The following is a 13,010-nucleotide window of genomic DNA, read 5'->3' on the forward strand; positions in this document are numbered from 1 at the left end:
GGAAACCTTTCACCGGAGTCTTAAGACTGGTAGCCAACGCTAATCGTCTTTTAAGTGGCTAACGGGTGCCCAGACACATTTTTATGAGATAAAAGTACAGCACTTAGTTAGGAATAAGAGCGGAGCGTGGATCTCCTACCTTGCGGTGGTGAGCATCGGGTTCCATGAAATTGATGAAGTTAGAGGGGAGTTAGGAACGCCCCCTGCCTCACTGAGGCCAGGGCAGCCTGAAGAAGCAGGTTGAAAGTCAGAGGCAGAGACAGAGGCGCTCCTCACGGACACCCAGTTGGGCTGTCGGGGTCTGATTCCAGACACGCGGGCCTTTGAGAAGCCGCTGAAGCGCATCCTCAGCCTAGACTCTCGCAGTTGCCCACGGCCTTCCTCAGTCCCTCGCATCCAGGGAGATGCCTCTGAAGGGGAATCCTGGCCTCCACTCAGCTGACATTCCCGGCTCCCAAGGGAGACGGGGGATCCACTGAGGGAGACGCAGGGGAACCTGTCGCTTGAGACTTTGAGATCAGCAACCAGGCTAGTCCCATTTAAGTGGCTGACAAGCGCCCGATTTTGTGTGCCACAGACGGCTTCTTTCCATAAGGACAGTGAAAGAAAAGGCAGGCTCGGATGCCGGTACTCACCTCCGAAGTTATCCCAGACAAGCCCCCAAAGATGATGCCGGGGTTCTTGTTTGTGGAGCCGAAGAATGAGCTTCACAAACAGTCAAGGTAGGAGAGCAAGGTACAGGCTTTTATTTAGAGATAAAGTGAAAGGACAGAGCTTCCGGCTTACACCAGGAGGGGACAAGAGAGTCCCTATATACACATTCTTAATGGCAAATGTTCTGAGTCTAGTTCAAGTTACTCTACATATTCAACATTAAAACTTTTCTATCTGATCAAGCTATTTATTTAACTACTGGTGTTGACGTACTTTTTTTAAAGTTATACATTCACTGTTATAACAGCTAATTTCTTCACAGATTCAGAGATAATGTGGTGAAATCTTATCCCCCTAAGTATAACAACTACACCTAGAATAAGTCTGGTGTTAATTCAGAGACATCTTCCAACCTGTGTTATAAAACGGGGTCTAAATGCATTAAACAGACTTTTAGTTAAAAAAAAAACATTAATCTAGTCAATTAATCACACTCACCATGTTTGGGATGCTATGAAGTGCCTGGAAATGGGGCGTTTCATCCATCCTTTAAAAGTTCACAGTACAGCGTGTGGGTGAAGTTTTCTGGGCAACCTTTCCCTTTTTCAGCCTTTACTGCTGCGAAGCCAAAATGTGGGCACTGAGTCTGCGTTTTGCAACCCACAAAAAATGTGGCTAAGGCCAGAGAACAGACGTATTTACACTTTTGAGGGCCCCACTTCGCATGAGTCACGTGGCAGCGGCCCCAACGGGAGTTTCTGCGCCCTCTGCTGGTCGCGGATGCCAGTCAGTGGAGAGGGCGCCTTCCAGCGGTAAGTCTTGGGAACAAACACCGACACCTGGGAAAGGGACTGGGAATTCTGGGTGACCTTCCTTAACAGATACACCTCTAAAGCTTCCCAAAGCTAAATCCTATCTGTGCAGTACCAGAAATAACCTAATGGGCCAATGTGTGTGCGTGCACACACACACACACCCAAAAAAATGCCAGTATCTCTGGAAGAAGCAGGGAACTAGGAAGGTGCCCGCCTCCTGGGATGGGGACGTCATTAGGGAGGTGGGGATGGATGGGAGGAGACTCACTTTTCTCACTTTCCTTCTTCCCAAACTGATTATGAAAAGCTTTCACACATACAGAAAACTTGAAAGGAAACTGCAGTGAATCCCTACCTACCACTTAGGATCCCACAACTGCTGCCATTGCCATATTCGCTTTATTTTTACATTAATTTGCCTCGATTATTTGATGACCCACATTTCACTATAAAATCTTTATACCTTTGAATGTTGCACTGTGTATATATTGTCCATCCAAATAAATTAGTAATAATACACACACAAGAGAGCAGTTGTGAGGGAGGATTAAATGAAATGAGATGTATGTAAACTGCCTGGCACAGCGCCAGGCACAGGGTACCTGCTCAGTGAATGCAACTACGGTCATTCCCAGATTTCCCTTTGTTTGCTTTTAGGTCCCGAAGTCAACGCATCACCTTTGATTTCACCCTAGGTAGGCAGCAGACAGGACAGGGCTGTTTGGGAGCTGTGAACAGGGCTCCAGAATGCTTAGTGACTCAGAGCTGGCCAGGTACCAAGGGGGCCCCCAGACTGTCCTGGCATCTGGGCCTTTTCCCAATCCAGCCCTCTTTCTACTTTTCCACACCTCTCTCTATTCTCAAAGGCTCCTGGTGGACCCAGGGCAGGAGGGATAATAACACCCTGTAGGAAGTGACAGCGCTCCGCCACCCTGTTAGAAGCAGAGCAGGGAAGAGGCCCCCAGATGCCACAGTACAGAACCTTCTGGGCTGCTCCATGTAGGCACATACCCACCTTTTTCCACAGACTGTCTTGTAATAAGGTTTACTATTTTCTGATATCAGTAAATGTACCATAAACATAATTCAGAATGTGGTAAAGAACAGAGATACAAACTGAGTCTCTAAATATATAGATCGTATATGTAATTAATAATATACATAGATGCAATATAGTACACATATATTAATGTATCTATAAATAACATGTTCATGTAAACTAGGTCTGTTATTGGAAATAACATAAATGTAAAATACAATTCAGTATGTGATATAAACCAAGTAGTTAAAAATTCTATGCTAACTAGGTCTCTCCATACACACATATACAACATATATAATACATGTACTACACATTATATATATCATATATTTATAATACATATATGGTATGATAAATTGTTTAACTTATTTAGAGACCTAGTTAACATTTCTAACTACTTGGTTTTTGCCACAGACTGAATTACATTTGACCAGACTAACCCTTTCCCCAGCCATGGGCCATAAGTCCCATCTCTTATTTTCTAGGTAACCAGTCGAGTCACCACCTGCTCTGTTAGCCATGACCAGTGTTCCTCTGGGGCCTCAAGCCTCCTTGCCAACTGCCCACGAATCCAGAGTCTTACTCCAGACCCCGGGGAGAGGGGAACTCACCTGCCCCGCAAAGGCCCTGGTTTTCAGCTGTCCTGGCTCTGCTGCTGCCACACTGGGCAGCCGCGAAAGCAGGTCCCTTAAAGCCGTGTGTGCTTCTCCAGTGCCAGGAGGCTGTTCCTCAGGGCCTGACATTTCTAGAGGACAAGAGGCCCCTTTTTGTAGGGTTGCAGGGACCTGGATGCATTAGGTCTGGGTACCAGTTCACTCACTATGGAAAGACCCGCCAAGCCAACGAGTGAAACCCCAACAAGAATAATGGTTAGCATTTATGGGGCATTTACTGTGTCCTGTGCACTGTGCAAAATACTCTTGATACATTACTGCATTTAACTGTATCGTCTCAACCCCTCTACAAGGTAGGCATTGCTCCCTGGCCAGAGCTTTCCCCTTCTGGTGAGTTCCTCTTGGAAGATCTTAAGTCTAAAAAACTCAGTAACATTTATATGACACTTACTATGTGGCAAACACCGTCCTAAGCAGTTTTACAAACATTAACTCATTTAACACTCCTAGTAGCTCTAGGAGGTAGGTACTGCTATTATCCCCATTTGAATACCACAAAATCCATATGTTGAAACCTAATCCCCAGTGTGATGGTATTGGAGGTGGGGCCATTGGGAAGAGATGAGGTCCTCATGAATGGGATTAGTACCTTAAAAGAGAGACCCCAGAGTGCCCCCTCACCCCACCTGCCACATGAGGGCACTGGGACAACTGCAGATTACAAACTAGGAAGCCGGCTCTCACTAGACACCGATTCTTCTGGTACCTTAATCTTGGACTTCCCAGCCTCCAGAACTCCAAACAAATGTCTGCTGTTTATAAGCAACCCAGTCTATGGTGTTTTGTTATAGCAGCCCAAACAGGTCAGAGAGCTGAGGTACAGATGCTACCAGTAATGGGCATGAGGTCACACAGCTCGGAAGTGGCAAGGCTGGGATGCCTGCACCTGCCCATGGAAGTGTGGTACAGATCTCAGGGTGGGAACGTGGACAGTCAGTGGGAGTGTGGGGAAATAGGTGCTTTCAGACACTGCTTGTGGAGAGGGAAATTTGGAAATCAGTATGACACTACTGAGCACAGTTAAGAACACAGTTCCTTTGACCTTGAAATTCTTCCTCTAGAAATTATTCACAGATGCAGTTACATGAGTGTGCAAGGCATATGTTCACACCACATTTGTAACAGTAAACACTACAGGCCTAGGGCATGATGAAATAGGGCATCGGTTAAATGAATTATGATGCAGCCAAACTCTGGAACTACACCGCTGTGAACAGTGAAGGGGGAAATAGATTTGCACTGAAGTGCAAAGTCCTCCAAGACACATTCCTAATGGAAAAGAAACAAAGCACGGGGCAGTATGTGTATCTTGAAATCTAACATTGAAGTTAAGGACGGCGTTCCAATGCTGTACTTCAGGGAGATTAAACACACGCACGCCACCCTAGACACCACACTGCCTGCAGTTACGAACCCTTTTAATAACCATTTGCTGAGAAGCGAACGGTGGCGGGTGAATCAGTGAAAGAGACCAGAACCCAGAAGTCCACCTAACTGGTAGCAGTTCACAGTTTTTTTTTTCTTTCCAGTCCAGCCTGGTCTCAAAGGAAAGCTGCCCAATACTCAGAAGTATTCGTCAGGTGTGGCCAGAAAGAACACCAGGAGAAGCCCTCTTGTGACCTGCGGCGTGTGCAGTGTTTGGGGAGTGGGAGGTGGCGCAATGTTCCATTTGGGGTTTTGCTCTGCTTCTTTCTGTTCTCCCCTGCCCCTGCCCCAGCCCACCCGCAATACTGGCAGCAGCGGCAGGTAGGGTAGGCAGGTGATTAAAACTCCGAGGCAGGAGAAAGCCACCCAGAGGGGCTGTGGTTCCCAGAGCGTGGAGAGAGTCCCATCGCTTTATTTCTGCCCTGTCCTCCCTTGGTCCCAGATGCAGACACAGTGGTGGGAAGTACAGCACAGAGCAGGGAAACTAAAGGCCCGCTGAGAGGAGCTGAATTGTGTCCCCTCAGATTCACAGAGTAAAGTCCGAAACCCCAGTACCTCAGAAGATGACTATTTGGAGATGGCCTTTAAAGAGTTAAGTAAGGTGAAATGAGGTCATCAGGGGGCCCTAATCCAATATGGCCGATGTCCCTATGAGAAGAGGGGATTAGGACACTAACATGTGCACGCACAGAGGCAAGACCACGTAAGGTCACAGCAAGAAATTAACGAGAGGTTTCATAGGGAACCGGCCCTGCAAGAACCCTGATCGTGGACTTCAGCCTCCAGAACTGAGGAAATACATTTCTGTGGTTGAAGCCCCCTCGGCTATGGTATTTTGAGATGGCAGCCCTAGCTCGCTCACACACCTATCGTTCCGATGGGAGACAGGGAGAGGAGACTCAAGGGTGTCAGAAAATATTAGGGAGACCCTAGCGATGAGTGAGACCAAGAGAGACATCCCAGAAAGCTGTGTATGAACTCCTGGGCTCGGCCAACTGAGCCTGCACAGGCAGATCTGACCCTACACACAGTGCCAGACTTGGCCAACTGAGATACAAGGTAGCACAACAGCCCAGGCCCCTGACTGACCACTAGGTGGCACCCCGTGCGGCTGAGGGGAATAGTCCTGCAAACGCTTCCAACTCAGCCGGCTGGAACCACACCGCATAGCAGGCCCCTTGACTTGAAACAGAACCTACCTCCTGGATTACCTGCGGACATTTTAAATAACACTCTAGCTCAGCAAAGAAATAAAGAGAAAAGACACAGGTCACTAATTTCAGGAATGAAAAAGGGGATATCACTAAAGACCCCATAGACTTTAAACATGAATCTTTAAAAGGTGAACAAATCAATGTATATAAATGTAACTGAGATGAAATGGACTTAGTCCTTGAAAAATACAACTAACCACAATTCTCCCAGGAACAGATAACTTAAAGAACCCTATGTTTACTAAATAAATGGAATTTCTAGTCAAAAGCTCCTCAAAAAAGACATCTCCAGATGACTTTGGTTACAAATTCCATCAAATGTTTAAAGAAGAAGTAAAACCAGTTCCATACAATCTCTTCCAGAAAATAGAAGAGGAGGGACACTTATTCTGATTTTTTTCACTTAATATTATAATTTTTCCCCTTACTATATTATATATTCTATAATATATAAAAATAATTATAGGGGGGCGGAGCCAACATGGCAGCATGAGTAGGACAGTGGGAATCTCCTCCCAAAAACATATACATTTTTGAAAATACAACAAATACAACTCACCCTAAAAGAGAGACCAGAAGACACAGGATAACAGCCCGACTACATCCACACGTGCGAGAGCCCAGCGCCTGGTGAAAGGGGTAAGATACAAGCCCCGGCCCGGCGGGACCCGAGCACCCCTCCCCCCAGCTCCCGGCGGGAGGGAGAGGGAGCCCAGGACTGCTGAACACCCAGCCCCAGCCACCTGCACCAGAGCGCAGACACAGTGCATGCGTGGAGGGCTGGAAACTAGGGAATCACGGCAGCAAGACCTCTGAGCAGGTGCCGAAGCTGATGCCCCTGTGACAAAGAAAAGCCAGTGCTTTTTGAAAGTCTTAAAAGGACACGGATCTAACAGCTAGACGGAAACAACACAGGTCACAGCCCAGTGGCTGGAAATTACAGGGAAAACCGGGCGCACTAACCCCCTGGGCAACATCTCTGAGACCCCTCACGGAGTAAACAGCCAAACAGCCCCGCGAAAACAGAGAAACAGCCTAAGGCAAAACGCCCACAGAAACGAAAATTCCTACACTTCAGCCGGGCAAGACACACACAGCCTACACGCAAATACCCAACAGACGCCACTAGGGGTCGCAGTTGTCCCAGTAAAGAAAGGCCAGTAGCAAGTGAAAATTTTGGCCCTCCTAGCTGACAGTCAATAGCACCTGTCAACATGAAAAGGCAAAAAAATATGATCCAGACAAGACTAACCCAGACAGCTTCGGCATCTTCTACATCTTCCCCTGAGAAGGAACCTGGGGAGATAGATTTAACCAGTCTTCCTGAAAAAGAATTCAGAACAAAAGTCATAACCATGCTGATGGACTTGCAGAGAAACATGCAAGAACTAAGGAGGGAGAATAAAGAAATAAAACAAGCTCTGGAAGGACTTCAAAACAGAATGGACGAGATGCAAGAGACCATTAATGGACTATAAAACAGAGAACAGGAACGCAGAGAAGCTGATGCAGAGAGAGATAAAAGGATCTCCAGGAATGAAAGAATTTTAAGAGAGCTGAGTGACCAATCAAAAAGGAACAATATATGAATTATAGGGATACCAGAAGAAGTAGAGAGAGAAAAAGGGATAGAAAGTGTCTCTGAAGAAATAATTGCCGAAAACTTCCCCAAACTAGGGGAAGAAATGGCCTCTCAGACCACAGAGGTACACAGAACCCCCATGACAAGGGATCCAAGGAGGGCAACACCAAGACACATAATAATTAAAATGGCAAAGATCAAAGACAAGGACAAAGTATTAAAGGCAGCCAGAGAGAAAAAAAAGGTCACCTACAAAGGAAAACCCATCAGGCTATCATCAGACTTCTCAACAGAAACCCTACAGGCCAGAAGAGAATGGCATGATATACTTAATGCAATGAAACAGAAGGGCCTCGAACCAAGACTACTGTATCCAGCACGATTATCATTTAAATATGAAGGAGGGATTAAACAATTCCCAGACAAGCAAAAGCTGAGGGAACTTGCCTCCCACAAACCACCTCTACAGGGCATCCTACAGGGACTGCTCTAGATGGGAGCACTCCTAAAAAGAGCACAGAACAAAACACCCAACATATGAAGAAGGGAGGAGGAGGAATAAGAAGGGAGAGAAATAAAGAATCATCAGACCGCATTTATAATAGCTCAACAAGCAAGTTAAGTTAGACAGTAAGATAGTAAAGAAGCTAACCCCGAACCTTTGGTAACCACAAACTTAAAGCCTGCAATGGCAATAAGTTCATACCTTTCAATAATCACTCTAAATGTAAATGGACTGAATGCACCAATCAAAAGACACAGAGTAATAGAATGGATAAAAAAGCAAGATCCATCCATATGCTGCTTACAAGAGACTCACCCAAAACCCAAAGACATGCACAGACTTAAAGTCAAGGGATGGAAAAAGATATTTCACAAAGAAAGTAACAAAAGACAAAGAAGGACATTACATAATGATAAAGGGCTCAGTCCAACAAGAGGATATAACCATTATAAATATACATATGCACCCAATACAGGAGCACTGACATACCTGAAACAAATATTAACAGAACTAAAGGAGGAAATAGAATGCAATGCATTCATTCTAGGAGACTTCAACACACCACTCACTCCAAAGGACAGATCCACCAGACAGAAAATAAGTAAGGACACAGAGGCACTGAACAACACACTAGAACAGATGGACCTAATAGACATCTACAGAACTCTACATCCAAAAGCAACAGGATACACATTCTTCTCAAGTGCACATGGAACATTCTCCAGAATAGACCACATACTAGGCCACAAAAAGAACCTCAGTAAATTCCAAAAGATTGAAATCCTACCAACCAACTTTTCAGACCACAAAGGCATAAAACTAGAAATAAACTGTACAAAGAAAGCAAAAAGGCTCACAAACACATGGAGGCTTAACAACATGCTCCTAAAAAATCAATGGATCAATGACCAAATCAAAATGGAGATCAAGCAATATATGGAAACAAACGACAACAACAACACTAAGCCCCAACTTCCGTGGGACGCAGCAAAAGCAGTCTTAAGAGGAAAGTTTATAGCAATCCAGGCATATTTTAAAAAGGAAGAACAATCCCAAATGAATGGTCTAATGTCACAATTATCGAAATTGGAAAAAGAAGAACAAATGAGGCCTAAGGTCAGCAGAAGGAGGGACATAATAAAGATCAGAGAAGAAATAAATAAAATTGAGAAGAATAAAACAATAGCAAAAATCAATGAAACCAAGAGCTGGTTCTTCGAGAGAATAAACAGAATAGATAAGCCTCTAGCCAGACTTATTAAGAGGAAAAGAGAGTCAACACAAATCAACAGTATCAGAAACAAGAAAGGAAAAATCACGAAGGACCCCATAGAAATACAAAGAATTATTAGAGAATACTATGAAAACCTATATGCTAACAAGCTGGGAAACCTAGGAGAAATGGACAACTTCCTAGAAAAATACAACCTTCCAAGACTGACCCAGAAAGAAACAGAAAATCTAAACAGACCAATTACCAGCAACGAAATTGAAGCGGTAATCAAAAAACTACCCAAGAACAAAACCCCCGGGCTAGATGGATTTACCTCAGAATTTTATCAGACATACAGGGAAGACATAATACCCATTCTCCTTAAAGTTTTCCAAGAAATAGAAGAGGAGGGGATACTCCCAAACTCATTCTATGAAGCTAACATCACCCTAATACCAAAACCAGGCAAAGACCCCACCAAAAAAGAAAACTACAGACCAATATCCCTGATGAACGTAGACGCAAAAATACTCAACAAAATTTTAGCAAACCAAATTCAAAAATACATCAAAACCATCGTACACCATGACCAAGTGGGATTCATCCCAGGGATGCAAGGATGGCACAACATTCGAAAGTCCATCAACATCGTCCACCACATCAACAAAAAGAAAGACAAAAACCACATGATCATCTCCATAGATGCTGAAAAAGCATTTGACAAAGTTCAACATCCATTCATGATAAAAACTCTCAGCAAAATGGGAATAGAGGGCAAGTACCTCAACATAATAAAGGCCATCTATGAAAAACCCACAGCCAACATTATATTGAACAGCGAGAAGCTGAAAGCATTTCCTCTGAGATCGGAAACTAGACAGGGATGCCCACTCTCCCCACTGTTATTTAACATACTACTGGAGGTCCTAGCCACGGCAATCAGACAAAACAAAGAAATACAAGGAATCCAGATTGGTAAAGAAGAAGTTAAACTGTCACTATTTGCAGATGACATGATACTGTACATAAAAAACCCTAAAGACTCCACCCCAAAACCACTAGAACTGATATCAGAATACAGCAAAGTTGCAGGATACAAAATCAACACACAGAAATCTGTGGCTTTCCTATACACTAACAATGAACCAACAGAAAGAGAAATCAGGAAAACAACTCCATTCACAACTGCATCAAAAAAAATAAAATACCTAGGAATAAACCTAACCAAAGAAGTGAAAGACTTAAACTCTGAAAACTACAAGTCACTCTTAAGAGAAATTAAAGGGGACACTAACAGATGGAAACTCATCCCATGCTCGTGGCTAGGAAGAATTAATATCATCAAATGGCCATCCTGCCCAAAGCAATATACAGATTTGATGCAATCCCTATGAAACTACCAGCAAAATTCTTCAATGAACTGGAACAAATAATTCAAAAATTCATATGGAACCACCAAAGACCCCGAATAGCCAAAGCAATCCTGAGAAAGAAGAATAAAGTAGGGGGGATCTCACTCCCCAACTTCAAGCTCTATTATAAAGCCATAGTAATCAAGACAATTTAGTACTGGCACAAGAACAGAGCCACAGACCAATGGAAAAGACTAGAGAATCCAAACATTAACCCAGACATATATGGTCATTTAATATTTGATAAAGGAGCCATGGACATACAATGGCGAAATGACAGTCTCTTAACAGATGGTGCTGGCAAAACTGGACAGCTACATGTAGGAGAATGAAACTGGACCATTGTCTAACCCCATATACAAAAGTAAACTCAAAATGGATCAAAGACCTGAATGTAAGTCACGAAACCATTAAACTCTTGGAAAAAAACATAGGCAAAAACCTCTTAGACATAAACATGAGTGACTTCTTCTTGAACATATCTCCCCGGGCAAGGAAAACAACAGCAAAAATGAACAAGTGGGACTATATTAAGCTGAAAAGCTTCTGTACAGCAAAAGACACCATCAATAGAACAAAAAGGAACCCTACAGTATGGGAGAATATATTTGAAAATGACACATCCGATAAAGGCTTGACGTCCAGAATATATAAAGAGCTCACACGCCTCAACAAACAAAAAACAAATAACCCAATTAAAAAATGGGCAGAGGAACTGAACAGACAGTTCTCCAAAAAAGAAATACAGATGGCCAACAGACACATGAAAAGATGCTCCACATCGCTAATTATCAGGGAAATGCAAATTAAAACTACAATGAGGTATCACCTCACACCAGTAAGGATGGCTGCCATCCAAAAGACAAACAACAACAAATGTTGGCGAGGCTGTGGAGAAAGGGGAACCCTCCTACACTGCTGGTGGGAATGTAAGTTAGTTCAACCATTGTGGAAAGCAGTATGGAGGTACATCAAAATGCTCAAAACAGACTTACCATTTGACCCAGGAATTCCACTCCTAGGAATTTACCCTAAGAATGCAGCAATCAAGTTTGAGAAAGACAGATGCACCCCTATGTTTATTGCAGCACTATTTACAATAGCCAAGAATTGGAAGCCACCTAAATGTCCATCGATAGATGAATGGATAAAGAAGATGTGGTACATATACACAATGGAATACTACTCAGCCATAAGAAAAGGGCAAATCTTACCATTTGCAGCAACATGGATGGAGTTGGAGGGTATTATGCTCAGTGAAACAAGCCAAGCGGAGAAAGAGAAATACCAAATGATTTCACTCATCTGTAGAGTATAAGAACAAAGGAAAAACTGAAGGAACAAAACAGCAGCAGAATCATAGAACTCAAGAATGGACTAACAGGTACCAAAGGGAAAGGGACTGGGGAGGATGGGTGGGTAGGGAGGGATAAGCGGGGGGAGAAAAAGGGGGGTATTAAGATTAGCATGCATGGGGGGGTGGGAGAAAGGGGAGGGCTGTACAACACAGAGAAGACAAGTAGTGATTCTACAACATTTTGCTACGCTGATGGACAGTGACTGTAAAGGGGTATATAGGGGGGACCTGGTATAAGGGAGAGCCTAGTAAACAAAATATTCGTCATGTAAGTGTAGATTAATGATTTAAAAAAAAAAAGCAGTTCCTGTGTGGTGACCTCCAATGAGTTCTACACAATGATATCAAGGGCATATAAAAGTGTAGGCAAAGGGTCTGTTTGTGTTTATACAGAGGATCAAAGCCTAATTTGGCTACCCCGAAAATGAACTAAGATATGATATGAAAAAGAACTTCCAACATCAGCACTCTCAGGAAGAGTCTTGCCAGAAGAAGATCATTAAAAAACCCCAACAAAGATCTGCGCACTGCTACAGGTGTAGATGCACTCATCCCACCAGTTCCTGGACTTGCCATGGGAATGAGGAAGGAGATATCTAAGCTGGCCTGTGCATAAAGTAAAATAACAAATTGGACTGGATCTATACTGTTGGAACTCAACCAAGAATTAGGAGAAGTGCAAATTGTAGCGCTCCAAAATCTTACAACTACAGACTATTTACTGTTAAAAGAACATATGGGATGTGAACAGTCCCCAAGAATGGACTGTTTTAATTTGTCTGATTTCTCTCAGACTGTTCAAGTTCAGTTGGACAATATGCACCATATCATAGATAAGTTTTCACAAATGCCTAAGGTGCCTAACTGGTTTTCTTGGTTTCACTGGAGATGGCTGGTAATTACAGGTATGCTTTGATTATGTAACTGTACTCCTATTATGTTAATGTGTGTGTGCAATTTAATTAGTAGTTTAAAACCTATACATGCTGAAGTTACTCTACAGGAAGATATGTCAAAGAAATAATCAATCTTCCCATGTTTTCTTCCGCCTGCTACTTCTATAGCTTTTCTTCTTCCTTCCTAATTACAACCCTTAAATAGAATCCGTGCCTCATAT

The 13,010-nt window shown here is 43.4% G+C and overlaps 1 long non-coding RNA gene across 2 annotated transcripts in view; it reads right to left on the minus strand.

Annotated features, from left to right (window-relative positions):
• The window catches only part of LOC118908471 (uncharacterized), a 34,414-nt gene that overhangs the window by 13,740 nt on the left and 7,664 nt on the right, over positions 1 to 13,010 (minus strand). The window contains exon 2 of one of the 2 annotated variants that reach the window (XR_005023196.2): positions 1,153 to 1,272. The exons of the other annotated variant lie outside the window; for it this stretch is intronic. This is a non-coding gene — a long non-coding RNA (uncharacterized LOC118908471). The remainder of the gene's footprint in view (positions 1 to 1,152; positions 1,273 to 13,010) is intronic. 2 annotated transcript variants of the gene reach the window in all.

The sequence above is a fragment of the Manis pentadactyla genome, chromosome 1, assembly GCF_030020395.1.
Source record: "Manis pentadactyla isolate mManPen7 chromosome 1, mManPen7.hap1, whole genome shotgun sequence".
Classification (NCBI taxonomy): domain Eukaryota; kingdom Metazoa; phylum Chordata; class Mammalia; order Pholidota; family Manidae; genus Manis; species Manis pentadactyla.